Below are 17,465 nucleotides of genomic sequence, written 5' to 3'. Positions count from 1 at the left end.
AGGTTTTGGTTGTTGGAAACCAATCACCTCATCCCCAGAATATTGCTGCAGGAGTATTTCACGGCAGTTTCCTTGGCCCAACCATCTCCAGCTGGTTTATCAATGACCTTCATCATAAGGGCAGAAGTTGGGATGTTTGTTGATGATTGCACGGTGTTCAGTTCTTCTCGCAACTTCTCAGGTACTGAAGCAGCCTGTGCCTGCATGCAGCAAGACCTGACAACATTTAGGCTTGGAATGAAAGGTGACAAGTTACGAATGCGCCACGCCAGTACAGGGAAATTATATAATCTAACAAGGGATAATATGACCATCTTCCCTTGACATTCAATGGCATTATCATTGCTGAATTCCTGGCCAACAATATCCTGAGGGTTACCATTGACCACACAATGTACTGGACAAACCATATAAACACTGTGACTACAAGAGCAAATTAAAGGCTAGGAATTCAGTGATGAGTAACTCATTTCCTGACTCCCCCAAACTGTCTTATCATATACAAGGCACAAGTGAGGAGCATAATGGAAAACTTTCCACTTGCCTGGGTGAGTGCAGCTCCGAGAACACTTGAAGCTCAGCGCCATCTAGGACAATGCAGCCCGCTTGATTGGCACCCCATTAACCTTAAACTCTCACCACTACCGGTGCCCTTTGGCTGCAGTGTATTTCAATTACAAAATGTACTGCAGCAACTCATCAAGGCTTCTTCGACAGCACCTTCCAAATTCACATGGGAACACCACCCCCTGCTGGTTCAGCTCCAAGTTACACACCATCCTGATTTGGAATTATATCACTGTCCCTCCACAGTCACAGGGTCAAAATCCTGGAATTCCCTCCCTAACAGCACTGTGGGTATACCTACACCAGGTGGACTACAGCAGTTCAAGAAGGCGGCTCCCCACCATCTTCTCAAGGGCAATTAAAGATGGGGAATGAATGCTGGCCTTGTCAGCTGCATTCACATCCTGTGAATGAACAATGCAAAAGTAATCCTTGTGCTAAGGAATTTTGCACTCCAACATCCTGCTATGTAAAGAAATTTCTCTTCAATTCTCGCCTTACTTTGTCACATTTCAGGGTTGCATTCATGTGTAGCTTTCAGGTTATCCTGTTATTTTTGAAGATAGTGCAAACCTGGACAAACTTGCATGTTTTTGGGCAGATATCAGTGTAATAAAACTTAGCTAGTGCATTGCAAAAATAACTAAAGGACAATTTGACATAATTCTTCGAATTATAGCAGACTTGGCACTAAAATATCAAATCATCAGCAATAAATAGGTAACACTGATCTGTACTTCTAAATAACTGAAACATGTGTTACAAATTTCAGGTCTGCAGCTGATATTCCCTGATGCTCAGCATCACTCGTCACCCCATAAATGGACCCTGCATCTCCTACAACCTAGAAAGTGCTGTTATCACCTAATGTCTAGTCATGCAATAGTGTGATACTGTGGTAGTAACAATAAGACCTTTCATTGTAGGCACTGGATTGTGAAATCTTGTGCCTGCCCTCTGTGCATTTCTCCTATCTTCTGGAAGGTGAACTGACGTGCAAGTCTCATGAGAAGAGGCGGATGGTAAACCGAAAAATTTCCTGTAGATGAAATACATGACCGAATATAATAGATTCCAGTTAAATTCAAACAAAGCAGTTAAGTTGTGCAAAGCACCATATCAACAGTGAGAAGTGTGACCAAGTGACCAGGCAATCTGTTTTAATGATGTTGGTGGGGGGATAAATATTGTACAGTACACCAGGAAAATTCCACTGTTCTTGTTTAAATAATGCCATGTCATCTCTTGTATTAATCTGACAGGTGGTTGGTAGGGGCGGGGAGGGTGGGGGGGTTCATTTTAACATCTCATTGAAAAGACAGCACCCTTACAGTGCAGCACACCCTCAGAACCACACTGATGGGTCAACCTGGACTATGTGCTCAATTCCTGAAAATGGAGCAGGAACCCACTACCTTTCCACTGAAAGTTCAGAGTGCTACCTCTGAGTCAAGACTGACACCAGCATTGTGTAGTGTATTTGTATTACCTCAGATAATGCTATTAGAGAAGACTGTGGTCTTCATCCCAGACTGTATTGTAGTTACTTGAGTCCAATGTAACCTGCTTCACAGATGCCTTCAGGAGGACACTGTCTTCATTGTGTTAACCAAGGATTGGTTCCCATGATGAACTTGTGCCTCAAGCTGTCATTCCTAATAAGGACCTAGTACAGTGTGGCCATTCATGCTATGATTTACTGCCATGTGGGCTAAGATATATAGACATTTATTTTCCAGTTCCGTTATCTTACTTGCTGATATCTTCAATCATGTTTGATTCAAATAAGGATATAGGGAATAGAAATTATATTTATGATTCTGAAACAAATGCTTCTGTCAAGACGATAGAAACCCAGAATACACAGATAGAGGATTCAAGTACCGTATCCAGCAACATTCATAAATCTAAATAGTAGTAAGCTGAAACATAAATCAGAAGATATTTAAAAACCTCCGTCTTCGATACTGGTAGAAATCTGCATTACATATAAATTAGCAACCCCATGCTACTAAATGTTCAAGATTAAAAGTAAAATCTAGGATATTTGAACATTAAGAGATTTTATTCACAAGAACAAAATTTAACAGTAAGAAATAACATTAATTTTCAGTTAAGCATTTTGTTACCCATAAATAACTTTGGTAACGTTGCATGAATTTGGTGATGGGGACAGATTATTAGCAAGAAGGATAAATAGAGCATAGATCTTTAACCTAGTAAGAAGGGTGGGAGGAATCTGCTAGAAACAACATTAAATAAGAGATGGGAGGAAAAGAGGAATCAAGATGAGGAATAAAGATGACATGAATGGTTAGGATACAGTTACAGAACAAACTTAAAGTAACTATTAAAGTAGTGATTAAAATACTAGTTAAAATAGTACAGTTAATATAAACAAATTAAATTGCCTGTACAGCAATGTCACAGCATCTGTGAAAAAATGGAGGAACTAGAGGCAATAATTCATAGTGAGGACCCAGACGTAGTAGGAATACCTGAAACATGGTTACGTACAAACAGGTCTGGCAGTTACATATTGCTGGAAATAGAGAGGCTGCAGAGAAGATTCACAAAGTCAGATAGGTTTTTCTCATGCTGGTTTTCACACTCCATACTGTAGGCCTGGTCTGATAGATTTGTCCTTCAGGAACTCATTAACTCAGTCAGTTGTGGTGATGGACATTGAAGACTCCTATTCAGAATACATTCTATGCTGTTGCTGCCCTCAGTGCTTCTTTCAAGTGATGTTCAGCATGAAAGAGTCATCCCTAATCACTCTAAGGGCATTGAAACTCAACAACTTTGTTTGGAATTGGAATTCTGTATAGGCCTGACTAGGTGGGGAGGCCAACAGTCTCCTTTCCCTGAATGACATTTGTGAATCTGCAACCTATGGGTTACTTGTTCCATAGCTTATTGAGGCTACTGTCCCTGTATAGTTCTCGGTAATATCCAGTGATGGCCTGAATGTTAACAAGACCTTCCTGTAAGCTGTCATTGTTTATTGAAGGAGTTGTAAATGAAACTGAATATTGTAGAAGTGCAGGCAAACAGCCCTAATTCTGGTAAGATATTGGAGGGACAAAGCAGTTGATATTGGTTGGCTTGAGGACACCACCATGAACAACTCCTAAAATGATGTCTTGCAGGCTGTGATGATTGGATTCTGACAATCAAAACAGATAGGATTTCAGTCATTGGAGGGGTTTTTCTCTTGACCCGAGTGATTTCAGTTTTGTAGCATTTTTGGTTGAATGCTGCCTTGATGACAAGGGCAGACATTCAGCTCAAGGCTGCGATCAGGAGTTGAGTTGTTGGACTGAAACTGAACTAAATGTTAATAAGCAGGTTGTTGGTGAGTAGGAGTTGTTCATGGTAGTGTTGATGACTCTTCCCATCATTTTACTGATGATTGGGAGGAGGCTAATAGGTAATTGGCCCAGTTAGATTTATCCTGTTTTTGTGAAAAGGACATTTGTGAATAATCTTTTCTGTAGTCAGATAAATGCCAATGTCATAGCTGTACTGTAAATATTAGTTCAGCACTCCAATCAGGATGTTTTCAGGGCCCTTGCCATTGCTATGTCTCATGTATTTAATCACTTCTTAATGCTACATGGAGTGAAGCATAATCGTTTCAGTGATATTGGGGACCTGAGGTAGGATATTTTACTTTGCATCTTTGTCTGAAGACATTGGTGATGTCACATCACACAATAATGGTTATCCTTGCAGAGAACACGTGATTTAGTCTTCGCAGTCAACTCTGAAAATGATATCCTGCATGACCATGTTGGCAACAAGTAGGTTGGTGAGGATGAAATCAAAGCAGTTACCTTCTCATGCTGATTTCCTCTCTGTGCTAGCAAAGATACAGTATCTCTTGGACCTGTCCCTCAGGACTTAGTTACCTTAATGAGATGCGGTACTCATGAGACACTCTTGAGACATTAGTTGAGAGGTGATGATCAGCTGGAGATTTCCATGATTTTGCTGGAGTTGGAGTTAATGCAGAATATTCTAATGGGAAGTCCCACCTGACCTTGCCCCCAGTTCTGGTGGGTCTATTCTGCCAATAGACTAGGCCATATCAAAACTATCGTCATTTTGGCCTGGGATATTGACTGTGAGATATTGGCCCATGACTTCCAATCTCTGGGGCATGGTACCGGGGCAGGGATGAGGGTACTCCAAAGATGCGCTGGGGGATCCCACCCAGAAGACCCCAAGTGAGGATTGCATGGCAATTGCCCAGGAAGCTCAAACTGCTGTTGGGCAATTAACCTCAATGGGAACCATCTGAAACTCCGATTTAAATCACAAACTTTGGATGGTTCTGACTGTCTTACAGCAATACCCTGCCACCATCCCCACGCCCCCCGCAGCCCCCCCCACCCCCCACCCCACCTATCCCCTGACTATCTTCCGAACACCATGGGATTCTTCACCCCCGAAACCCCACAGGACACCCTGACTATCCTCGACTGCTCTCACTACCTCCCATGGGACTCCCCAACTACATCCTCACCCACCCCCAACTCCCTGCTCACCTCCACAGCTATCTGCCCAACCCCCCAACTATTCTCCCAACCCCCCAACTTCCATCCCATCCCCCCAACTACACTCCCCTCTGCCCAACTACGCTCCCCAAATCCCTGGCTCTACCCCCACTCCCCCGACTACCCCCTCCAACCCCCGACTACCATTCCCCCCCACCCTACTGACAACTCAAATCCCTCACACTGACAAACTCCTCCCTCAAGAGATGACCCCGCCCCCACCCGACGAACCCCCCACTGGCCACTTCCCACTGCCCGACCACCGCCCGACCACCCCCCGAACACCCCCCCCCACCCCTTAACCACCCAACCAATCCCCTACAAACCCACCTACCTTATTCATTTAACTTCTCCCTGGCTTCTCAAAGTGTCTGGACCTTTAAACCTACCTGCTTTACGGCAACTAGTGCTGCAAAAATTGGGCATGGCTTCTTTTCCCTTGACTCTCCCACACTTAACAAAAGGTCTTGGGAATCTGCTGCACTGCATTATTCTCATCTGGCCTGAGTTGGAAGGTCAGGTGAGAAAGGTGCCGCTGCGTAAATCAAGCAGTTTTTTGAATAACCTGTGAGATGGTTCTCCCGCAGATGTTAGTAAGGATTATTTTTCAAGGTTCTCTTTCTCTATCTCTGAATAGCCATCATTGGGAAATGGAACCCAGACTTGAACCAGGCTAAAGTAGCACATCTTATTTATAAATCTGTAAAAAGGCATCAATACTGCAGCCAACAGGGCAAATGTAGGTCCATTGAGTGCTGGCCTCTGTAGGTTAACTCTCTCCCTCATTCTACATTACTTGAGTAAATTCAAAATGAAACATAAAGGGGAAGGTTTGGGAGTTAGGGAGAAGATAAACAGAAGCATTTAAAGAGGTGGAAGGAGAGGTAAGAAACAGTCATGGTGAGTGGAGGAAGGAAGAATAAAAGAGCAACAGTAAAGTGAAGGTGAAGGAAGAGAGAGCAATGAAGAACAGTTAAGAAACAAAAAAGAGAAAAATGAAGACTATAACCAGTGTACATCTTGCTTCTAATACATTTCCTTGATTTTTGCTATTGTATTTATATAAGTTTACATATTCTTAGTACTTGGTCTCATACACAATACCTGTTTTAGTTCGTACTCTACAATACTTACAGGTAAAACTCTAATTAGAGATGATCCCAGCTTTTCATTCTATACCTTAGGGTGAGAGAACAGAGCCCAGGCACCCCTACTCAGATACTGTTGGAAGCTTGAAGAGAGGAGCTGAAGCACGGCAATTAGTATTTTAGGGACTGTCTTCTCAGTAGGGAACCCAGGGGCAGGTCTGGTTTGGGAACTTGGAATGTGTGTTTTGCTGGGTCTCAGGAAGGGGACCTTATCTTCTAGTGTTTCTCCATCTCCATGTACAGCCTGTACATTATTTGTTCTGATTGGTAGATAGTCCATATGTTTATTATATGGAATCTTTGATTACACCATTATAGGTTTGAGAGATATTAACATCAAATTGTGAATATGCATTGACATATAATATTCATTATGGAAACATGCTGTTAGCCTGAATTAAAAACTCAGGCATTTTGTTACAGGCAGGTTACCAGGGAAACACTGATAAAACATTCTTCGCAGTTGGCTAGTTGCAATCTTTAATGAGATCAGGAGGAAGGATAGGGCTTTAATTTGTCATTAACCATAATATAATCTTAAACAAGAGTGGGTAATAAAATAAATTAGATTATAATGTGGGCTGTTTATAACTATAATTGTGGAACTATTGAGAAATAATGTAATTAGCCAAGGGGTAATGAGGGACTTATTGAAGTAGTGCAACCATGGGCTGCTAAGTACCAAGGAATGTGTCCATGTAAATCATAGATTAAAAAGGGTTCAGCTGTGATTTTTTTAGCCTTAGCAAAACCCAGGAGGGGACAAAAAAAGGTCCTGAAATTTACAGGAGTTGGATATGGGGATAGAGGGTCTAGGTTTGTTGACTGGGAAATGCAGCAGAATTGGTATCCTGGAGGTGTTGTCAAATTTAACAACAGGGCTTGATTAACATCTCCTGAACCTTGAGTTTCAACCAAAACAAAAACAGAATTACCTGGAAAAACTCAGCAGGTCTGGCAGCATCGGCGGAGAAGAAAAGAGTTGACGTTTCGAGTCCTCATGACCCTTCGACAGAACCACTTCACTTCAGAAAGAAGGAATTCAAGCAATGGGCCTGCAATGAAATCTCACAGAGACTGTTTGAAAATTTCCAATTTAAGTATCTTTTTCCTTTTTCTGCCTGTTAATCTTTGTATCTATATGTTAGTTAATAATTTTATCACTTTTAACTAAATAACTTTCAGCAGTAGTTTTGTTTATCTTTGCTGCTGGTTAATTGTAAATGGAACCGTTCCAATTTTTTTTAAAATGGGAGACTACATATACACATGGGGAATTTTCAGCATGTCGGGTGGGCTGTGTGGGATCAGCACCGCACCACCATTTTACACAAGCTGACCAATTAAGGCCCGCCTAGCGTGAATCGTGGCTCCCGAGAACAGTGGGAGGGGGCAGATGGTGGCGGGACTCCAATGACCGCTGGGTCACCTGTTTAAAAACCGTGCAAGCAGCCTTCCAAAGGCTAGCAATGATGGTGCACAGAAGGATTCCCAAAAGCGCTCTCGGAGAGCAGGCTAGGTAGGAGGGCAGGTCGGTGGGGCATTGTGCCCTGAGATTCTCGGATGAGTGCCTCGCTGCCCTCCTCAAGAAGGTGGCAGCACGCCGCAAAATCATCGTGCCGAGGGATGGGTGGACAAGGAGGAGGCCCCCCCCCCCCCCCCCCCCCACAACGTGACAAAACATGCCTGGGAGGAGGTGGCAGAAAGTGTCAGTGCACAAGATGTGGTGCAATGCACCTGGGCTCAATGTTGCAAGCGCTTCAATGACCTCTTGAATCAGGAAGGGTGAGTATCATGTTGGCATGAGTCACTTAGCACAGCAGTTAGGTTGGTCCCCCTGGCATGCAAACCCCCCCCTCAAATCTGAATGTAGTTACTGCATTGAATCATTCATGGCATGTGGCTTTCGCTGGGTGGGTCAGCCTTTATTGCTCATGTCTAGTTGCCCCTGAGAGGGTGGTGGTGAGCTGGCTTCTGTATCTGCTGCATGTGGCACACTTACACCCACAGCACTGTTTTGGGGATGACCTCAAGGATATGTACCTAGGCGCAGAGCTGGAACTCCAAAACATTTCAAAGTCAGGCTGTTGATTGACTGGGAGGGGAACTTCCAGGTGGCAGGGCAGCCATTCATCTGCTGCCCTTGGTGTTCCACGTGGTAGTGTTTCCTTGCTTTGGAAGGTCATACAGTGTGAGTGGCAAATGAGATGGAGGCAGCATCTGGGCAAGAGGGTCAGCCCTGGCTGCTTGGTCTGAGTGTATGGCGGCTCCAGAGTCACGAATCAGATGAGCCCTGCAATGTTTCACTCAGGTGGGGGTGGCAGGGCTGCAATGGTAATCCAGGTACAGGGTGGCCTAATCAATGCTCCTCTCTTCTTTTCAGTAGAAGGCTGCACACAATAACTCTGAGCAGATATGAACTGGCGGAGGCAGGCCCAACTATTCCTACTCACCAGATATGAGTAGGAGGCTCTCAAGCTAGAGAGGCACCATGCGTCCAGGTCTACCGGCAGCAGTGAGGTTGGGATGCCGGGGGAGCAAAGAGTGCAGTGCACTGAGGTCGCAATGTCTGTCATTGCAACCATTCCACTGTTGACTGTTTATTGAATTCAGCTTCCAACATGGGTTTCCCATTGATTATGGAAGGAGGAGCGAGTCCTGATCCTGGGGCCAGGCATGCACCTTAACAGTGTTACGACTTCAACTAATCAAATATCCTTGTTCTTCCTTTCAGCCTCACTGGAACACGCCCGAACTGAAGAGGCAGAGGGCCTGCCACTGACACCTGAGGGCCCTGAAGAGATATAAGCACCAGCGTCGCACCATCTCAGCCAGGTAGGCACCAGCGCAGTTACCAGCACCTTGGTGAGGATAAGATCATCAGCTAGTGTCCCAGGGCACAGCGGTGAGGGCACTTCACACTCGCTTGAGGTGCAGGCGGAGACAGAGTGCCCAGACGCCAGCATTTGGAGGACTGCAGGGGACCAGGAACATGCTCAGTCGGTGGCTGATGATGGGCATCTGGAGTCGTCCCTGAGGCAGCAGATACTGGAAGTCCAGCAGGATATGTGGGAGGATCTGGTGGAGATACATGAGGCAATGTGTGCCATGGCCTCTGTGATGGGGGAGTCCATGCGGAGCATCAGGAATGCATTGACCCTCATTGCTGAGTGCAATGTTTGCTCCATGAAGATAGTGACATGAAGAAGCTCCTCCAGGAGCTGGATTATGGCTTCATGGGGATGTACTTGCACCTGCCAGCCCTCACAGCGGCATTGACCTCAGGTAGTCAATGTCAGTGTGGGAGATGGATTGGGCACCCAGAATTCCAGCTAGTTGCCCATCCATCAATGGTGAGTAGGGAGGTCCGAAGTGACCTCATGACCTCAACAGCTGCCTGTTGTCTCTGTGGACTCCTCTCAGTGCGCTCCGGATGAGGGCAGCAGCTCCTCTGCCCCTCTGCCAGTGACCATGGGATTTGATGAGGCTGCAGCAACTGGGGAGATGCCAGCTGTGGAACTGGCCGCTCCCTCCCAGGTGGGGCATCACAGGCTCCACGGGCCAGAGGATGCCCGCCAAGGACTTTAAGGCCAACAAGACAGCAGAGCGAGCAGGCTGTCTCCAATGCCAATGCCAGCAAGGGGGGAGGAGATTCTAGATGTAGCAGCCAAAAACAAAAGCCTAAGGCACCTTAGGCAAATGACAGGCTTCTCGCTGGTGGTTTTCTGTTGCCCCCATATTAGTTGCTTATTAGTCTGTGTGTGGCTCAACACTTCCAAATGAACACTCATTTTTGTTTTGTCGTATGAAATCATTAAATGTTTTAGCTCTGAACAAGGCTCAGGGTGATTCCTTAGTTCTGCAGATGTATGAAAACTGATGATTTTATGAGTGACTTGTTTGTTGTTGAGCTTTATTGATAAGGCACATAGTTAATGTTCCTAACCAGGCAGATTTTGCTCTCAGGTATCAAGTATGGAGCCTGCAGCCCTGGCATGTGTTGGAGGTCCATATGTGGTGGGCTAGCCGAAGGATCATTGGATCAAAGCCTCCCTGGAGGTTACCTGGGCCATTGTCTATCCCCTCAGCATTCTCCTGTGCGTACTCATCCTCGGACTCACTGCTGGATTCATCATGTGCAGCCAGAGCATCTGTGTCTACATCTTCTTCCTCCATTGTGTCTCCCCTTTCCAGCACAAGATTGTGGAGAGCGCAGCATGCAACCACTATCAGTGACACACAATCTGGGGGATACTAGAGTGCGCCCCCTGAACAGTCCAGGCATCGGAAGCACATCTTGAGAAGACCGATGGTTCTCTCCATCACTGCCCTTGTGGAGGCGTGACTCCTGTTGTACCGCTACTCAGCTTCTGTTCTTGGATGGTGGAGAGGCGTCATGAGCCACCTCCTGAGGGGATAGCCCTTGTCACCCAGCAGCCATCCATCCATCTGTGCTGGAGCACTAAAGAGCCTCGGTACCTGGGAGTGTCTGAGTATGTAAGCATCATGGGAGCTGCCTGGGTACCTTGCACAGACTTGTAGAATCAGCATCCTGTGATCACACCCTATCTGCACGTTCACGGAATGGAAGCTCTTCCTATTGACGAAGGCACCGGGCTCACTTGCTGGCATCTTGATGGCCACATGTGTACAGTCTATTGCACCCTGGACATGGGGGAAGCCAGCAATCACTGCAAAGCCTCTGGCTTGCTCTGTCTGGCTGGCCTGGTCCCAGTAGTACTGGATAAAAGTCAATGCATGCCTGAATCAAGCGTCTGTCACCTGCATGACACAAATGTGGACAGCTGACTGGGAGACTCTGCAAAGATCACCCACCAACCCCTGGAAAGAACCAGAGGCATAGAAGGTGAGGGCAGCTGTGACCTTCAATGCCACTGGGATGGGGTGTCCACCCACATAGCTGGAGCTGATCTCAGGGCCTATCATCTGACAAATGGAGGTCATTGTCTCCCTTTGAAAGATGGAGCATCCTTCAGCACTGCACCTCAGACATATTAAGGTAGCTGCTTCACTGCCTGTAAACCCTGGCAGCAGGATAGTGGCGTCTTCTGTGTCCCCTTTTGTTTTGCACTTCCTGTTGGCCTTGTGCCTGCGCCTGTCCTCCCAAAGGTGGTTCCCCTGGAGGCTGAATTTGGACTCTTGGCCTCCTCCCCCTTCTGGCCCTCTCTTCCTCCTCAGAGGAGGTGCCTCCAGTGGAAAGCACAACCCCCATTCCCAGGCTAAGGGAAGGCTTCCTGAAACCTGCAAGGCCCCAAGAATGATGTTTACTCCGGAGTCCTGACCTGAAGCCTGTTACTCTGAAGAAGCTTCTCTGAAGAAATTTGAGGCTCTCCTATTCACACAAGCAAGTAGCAGTAAGTTTAAAAAGTAAATGACTTAACAAATAACTCTCGCGAGCCCACTCACACCTCTTATCCCACCTATGGATGAGATTTTTAAAAATGTGGCCTACCCGCTTGCCCGTTGTGCCCATGTGACGCACTGTAAATTGCACGGGCTCTGAAAGATCTCGCTGTATTAATGGCTCAAGGGCCTTAAGTAGCCCGTTAATTAATGGCGGGCATGCATCGGAACTCATGACACACCCGTCCACCGAAATATCGCGATGGCGCGTGGTGATGTCAGGATGCACGCCCAACATCATCGTGCATCATTTTACACCAACGTCAAAACTCTGGCCATAGATTCTTAGCTATAAGGGAATACCCTTTACCTCTCCATGAGGTTGACCACTCTATGGAGGAGCTCATATGCTGAAATCCCTGAGCCATGGTTATGCATGGATGGACTCCTCCGTACTCAGCCTATGACCCTGCACTTCCTCAGGGAACTCAGACACATGGGTACACCTCTGTTGCTGCTGATCAATTGGACCTTCCTTTCTTGTGATTCCCACAATTGTGTCCAACTGAGCAGGGCTGTCCTCCATCCTCAGAGGAGGACTGCCCACACCTGCCTCTCTCACCTCCTCCTGCTCACCAGTCCTGTGGTCTTCACCCAGTGCCACCTGACCACCCATTAATGTGAGTGTATTAGCCATTTACTCTATTTCTCTGCAAGTTTCAATTGTCTCCTGCCAAAATTATATAGTGTGATTAAATAACCCAAACAGAAGTTCAGGATCTCAATCCTGCAGTTAGAAGCAGGCTACAAACTCAATAGTAAGATTGTGATCAGTGTTCCCTGCTAATGATTTTGCAATCCCCACTTACAGAATGCAAGACCCTGTGATGTGCAACCTTGCAAAAAATATTCCTCCAAGAAAATGAAAAACTGAAGTGCAAGGCTTTATTGAAACCAAAGGGTAGCTTTGTGGATGGATGTTAGTATTGAAATAGTTGCCAAGACACTGGAACAAATTGAAATTCTATTGGATTGAGGTGCATATAGTTTTAATACAAATGTATTATTCTGGAGGGTCAGATTGCTCTAATATGTCTTTAGCTGTAGTTTTAGTGAACTGTGAAGGACGAGTTTATACTGCATGTAAATTAAAATGTCTAATTCAGGCTTGAAAGTATTTATTGAACTAGAACACTATATAAAATATTAAAATTCATATCAAAGGAACCAAAAGATATTTTACATAAATTATGCAAACTGCTGTATTCATATTAATGGACGTGTTAGAGAATTAAAAGCATAAAGTGAGAAATGAACATTTCTGTTGAAGTTGTGCATAAAATGGACACCTGTAGCAGCTGAGGAACCACAAACTCATATAAATTATGGAAATTTCTGGCATTTTGAATAAAGATTTAAAATGAAAAGCTGCCATAATCCACCTAGTACAATAAAACCCCAAATTTAAGATATTTGTTTAAAAAAAACTTCAGGTTGTGACTTGAAGCCAATAGTCAGTATCAAGTCTCTTTTTAATAGTCTATAATTTGTACAGAAACTTCAGAGCACTATTAAAATTGTAAGTTATGTGGTGATATTTCATCTGGTGGTATACTGATTTAAGGTATTTGCATTCCTTTGTGCACTATTTTAATTAGTTGTTAGCTGTTAAAAATAAATGAATCAATGTGTGTGTTAAAATAGCACACTTAGAAACTCTGTGCAAGCAAATTAACCAGTGCAAAATAAGAGGAAATTAAGTCCCCTGAAGTAGAATTATTCCAACCTGAAATTGTATTAAAGGTGGAATACTATCAGGAGTTTCTTGCATCAAGCCAACAACTTTTGTTTGCAAAACAGCAACCAGCTCAGTGTGTTAAAAGCAATGTGAACCTCTGAAGTCAGTGGTGTAATCCTCATTGTTGGATCCTAGTCACTAGTTTGGTTGGACTTCCGGATCCAGGTTGCACGCTTGTTTTGGGATGGCTGAGTTGGTATCAGAGACAGAGTAGATCAGCAGACAGTTCTTGGGTAGAACAAATTCTATTTATTTACAAAGGAACTCAGCAGCTACACTTGTGAGCTTTTGATTCAAGCCCTGTCTCTACATTACTGATTTTAACTGTAGACTACTGACTACCGAGGTGGCCTGTGCTTCTCTGCTATTGGATACTAAGATCATGTGATCTTCCATTATAACATTCTTCTTTAAAGGCATTTTACACATCAGATTACCACATCCCTCCACCTTTACTCAGAAATACATTTTACAGTTATGATTACAATTTTTCTCAAAGTATCAAGTTATTTGCACAGATAAAGTAATTTACAAATTCAGCATTTCTCGGGGTTTCCTTATGCATGTAGAACATCTCAGCTCTACAGCTTCAGATGCTTTGTCAGGAATCTCCTTTTCTGGTGTCTGAACATCAGGTTCTTCTGCAGGTACCTGCAAATCTGTTTCCTCAACTCTTGCAGGTACAACAGACACATCAGACATGTCTGTACTAGGTTGAGTACTCTCAACAGGAAACATTGACACGGTCATGAACGGTGCTGGAATATTTTTTGGTACTTTGTTTCTCCCTTTCATAGATGATCCACATGTTCCTATAGGACTCGGCCTTCCACCTTCACATGATAAGATAAAGGTTCAATCACTGCACTTATTTCACTTGATAACCACTTTGGTCCTTCTCCAAAGTTCTTCACTTATACTGTCTCTCCCACAGTAAATTTCCTTTCATGACTAAGCCAGTTGTGTCTAGTTTTCTGTCTTCCCTGACTCCTTTCCATCTCCTCCCCTAAATTTGGCATTACAAGCTCAATCCCATCCTGAGACAGCGTACCATCAATAACTCCTCAGGTGTGACACATGTTGTGTGGGGTGGTCCTATAATGGAAATGAAAGTGTCCTAGCTTGGTTGCAAGAGAATCTCCAATTAACATTTTCATGCCTGACTTGAATGTTTGAACCACCCTTTCGGCAGGCCATTTGAGGAAGAGTGGTATGGTAAAGTTTTTTCATGAATGGTATCGTTGAGGCTAATACACCATTGAAACTCAGCACTCATAAATGCTGTGTCGTTATCAGAAACGACCACTTCTGGTGGTCCATTAATGGCAAAACTTTGACATAGCTTCTCATTGTAGCAGAAGATGTTGGTAACTTCAACTCATATATGTCAATCCATTTTGAGTGGGCACCAACAATGAGCAAAAACATTGTTCCCAAGAAAGCCTCACATAGTCAATGTGTAATCGTACCCATGGCCTTCCTGGCCACTCCCAAAGGCGTAACAGAGCAGTTGAAGGTAACTTTTGCAATTGCTGACACTGTACACAATTCTTCACTAAACTCTCAATTTCTCCATCCATCCCTGGCCACCATAGATAGCTGCGTGCTATAGTCTACATTCGGGATATTCCTGGATGTGTACTGTGTAGCTCAATTAACCATGGCTTTCTTCCCTTTGGAGGAACTATAATGTGTGCTCCCCACAATAAAATATCATCCCTGGTTATTTCATGTCTTCTGTTAAAGTATGGTTTCATTTTGTCAGGCACAGGCTCTTGTGACCAACCATGAAGCACTTATTTTTGTACTTGAGATAGGATTGGGTCCCGACTTATCCAGTCTCTGATCTGTCTGGCACATACTGGCGATGAATCTAAGAAATTTTACAATAAAACAAGTTCTTGTGGAACTGGGTCATCATCATCATTTTCTTGTAAAGGCAAATGACTCAGTGCATCAGCATTTGCAATTAAATTTCCAGGCCTGTATACAAAATGCTGCCAGGATTAAAATCTTATTTGTGTTCCTGTGTCTTCTTTCTATGTGCTGCCTTCGTTCTAGAGCTGGCTTTAATCTCAGCCTTCTTTTCAACTTCAAAATTTACCAGTCTACTCTTAGATGTGAGCTCGACTTGAGTGAGCTCAGTGGTTGAGTCTCCCAGAATTTCTTCATCCATCTGTTTCTTAGAAAATTCTGTGACTTTTGCCTCCAAAGCCTCTTTGGCTTCATGTAGCTGATTCTTCACCTCTCGCAACTCTTTTTTGTATTTGTTTGCTGCCTCCTGGAAAATTGAACATTGTTGTGTCTTCTTGGTCAACTCATCCTTCAGTTTATTCAGAGAAGTTTCAATTTTTTTCTGTTTCTCTTCATACATTTCCAGAGGTACAAATTTAGACTTGAGGGGATCTTGTAGTGTGTGAAGGGCTTTCAGCAGGTTCTCTTTTTCCTTTCGGTGGTTTCTCATCTCGTCTTGAACTCTGTCATTAGGAATGGTCTCTTTGAGTTCCTTTTTCTGTTCTACCATGTTTTAACTTAAGACAGCCTGCATTTCTTCAGGTTGTTGAGTCCTTACATAATCCTTTCCTAAAACAGGAATGTTTCCAGCTTCCTTTTGGAATCTCAGTGGTCACGCAAGGTTGATTCTCAGCTTGTGTTGCCCTAGAAGGCTTGGTTCTGCCTCTCAACACCAACATTGGTAGCTTGGCTGATTGACTTCTGTAATGGACAGTTACTTTGCTTATGCTTTTGACTTGGATGTCTTCACCCATGTATGTTTTTAATTTGGCAGCAGTTTCTTCTAAATTTAATTGATGTTCACCATAATTCAGATAACTGAAGATATGTTCCCCAAATACTGTAGTGGAAGGTCCTGTGTCCACTTCCATTCAAACAGGTCTGCCATTTACCTTCACTTTTACATATATTTCTTCTGTCTTTCCAAACTTCAAATTAAACAACAAATAAATATTTTTAAACTGCCAATCATTATAAGACTGCTTGTTTCTATCTCTATTGCAATTATTCCTTGTTTCCACTGATAAGTAATTTATTTTCATTTTCCTGCTCGATGTGGCTGTTTCCTACTTCTTGGCAGAGTCTTGCATTTTCGTGCCCATTTTGGCTGGGCCTTCCCATCCAGCATGGACAATGGTGCCATTTTGTGCTCCTTCTGTGGCTTTTGAATCAGTTACTTCCATGGCTTTCCATGGCCAGTGCTATCTCTAGCGCCTTCTTGAAATCCAAATTTGTTTCAGACCGTAATGTCTTCTGAATCGTGTCCTCATCCACACCACACACTGAATGATCTCTGAGCATGCCATTTAGAGATGTACCAAACTCTCAATGTTCCATTAATTGCGTCAAACTACCACATAACAAACAGCTGTTTCCCCCAGGCTCTATTTCTCAAGTTGAACAGTTGCATCAGTACCAAAGGGTTTGGCTGTAATAACACTTCACGAGGTTCACCAATTCAACAAAATTCTTTGCATCTGGGGCACTGGGTGCCATCAAACTTCAAATCAATCTGTAGGGTTTGCTCCAACATGTAGATAAGAGGATCGCTAGCCTCTTCTCTTCTCCTGTAATCTCATTCGCTTGGAAAAAGAACGCAAGGCGTTTAATATAATGAGACCAATTGTCCATGGCTACATCGAGAGGATCAATTCTTCAGAATTGAGGCATTGTGTGGAGGGAATTACTTTGATGATTTGAATGGAACTTCTACTTAAAATTATTGTGTGAGATACAGTCTGATTCTGTTTCTGTTGATTTTCTGCCTAACTTATTTTACTCTAGCAGCTATTTTGCTGTTTCTTCACTTTATCCTCCACTTTATCCTTGTTTTATCCTTGCTTTATCCTCATCACTAGTTTGTTCGGACATGTTGATCTTAGTTGCAACTTGTTGTGGGGCGGCTGAGTTGGTACTTTAGATAGAGTTGATAGGCAAACACCTCCTAGGTGGAAAACATCATGTTTATTTACAAAGCTACTCAACAGCAACTCATCTGTTCTTTTACTTCTA

Source organism: Carcharodon carcharias, chromosome 6, assembly GCF_017639515.1.
Source record: "Carcharodon carcharias isolate sCarCar2 chromosome 6, sCarCar2.pri, whole genome shotgun sequence".
Lineage (NCBI taxonomy): Eukaryota > Metazoa > Chordata > Chondrichthyes > Lamniformes > Lamnidae > Carcharodon > Carcharodon carcharias.
Note: the sequence above shows the minus strand (reverse complement) of the source record.